Consider the following 745-nt stretch of genomic DNA (forward strand, 5'->3'; position numbering starts at 1 on the left):
GCTCCTCCACCCCAGATTGCAGGTATTGTTATATGGATTTCCTTGACCTCTCATTGCATTACCCACAAAGACAACTTGTTCCACTAAGGATATACCACCAATAGAAATCGGGCATCAGATGGTGCATGTCCTCCCCCACACTCAGTGCAACAAGTCACGGCCGCCACTCTAAGAGAAGTTAGAGTGTCTAACTTCTTGCTCAATGACTCTACCTAGGCCTCCAATGAAGTAACTGCATCAATCTCATGAAGTTCGGCTACCTTTTTTCTATCCCTCGTGTTCCACTGATAACTGTTCATAGCCATTTCTTCAATGAAATGCTCGGCTTTATCGGTGGTCTTGCTTCCTAAGGTACCTCCTGTTGCAGCATCAAGTAACTGCTTTGTGCTTGGGTTAAAACCATTATAGAAAGTCTGAATGATCATCTACTCGGGAAACCCATGTTGACGACATTTCTGCAGGAGCTCCTTAAACCTATCCCATGTATCAAAAAGAGACTCCAATTCTGCTTGCACAAAAGAAGATATCTCATTCCTAAGCATTGCAGATTTTCCTGGAGGAAAATATCGAACAAGAAAAGTTTCTACCATCTTTTCCCATGTGGTGATCGATGCTCTAGGTAATGAGTGTAGCTATTGCTTTGCTCTTCCTTTCATGGAAAATGGGAAGGCCCTCAACTTGATAGCATCATCCATGACACCATTAATCTTGAGCATGTCACACATCTCTAAGAAATTCTCAATAT

At 42.6% G+C, this 745-nt stretch overlaps 1 non-coding gene across 1 annotated transcript; it reads left to right on the forward strand.

Annotated features, from left to right (window-relative positions):
- The first annotated feature begins 435 nt into the window (after positions 1-435).
- On the forward strand, positions 436-542 carry LOC120266007. The gene has a single exon (XR_005537850.1). It is a non-coding gene; the product is annotated as a small nucleolar RNA R71 (small nucleolar RNA).
- The last annotated feature ends 203 nt before the right edge of the window (positions 543-745 follow it).

Source organism: Dioscorea cayenensis, chromosome 7, assembly GCF_009730915.1.
Source record: "Dioscorea cayenensis subsp. rotundata cultivar TDr96_F1 chromosome 7, TDr96_F1_v2_PseudoChromosome.rev07_lg8_w22 25.fasta, whole genome shotgun sequence".
Classification (NCBI taxonomy): domain Eukaryota; kingdom Viridiplantae; phylum Streptophyta; class Magnoliopsida; order Dioscoreales; family Dioscoreaceae; genus Dioscorea; species Dioscorea cayenensis.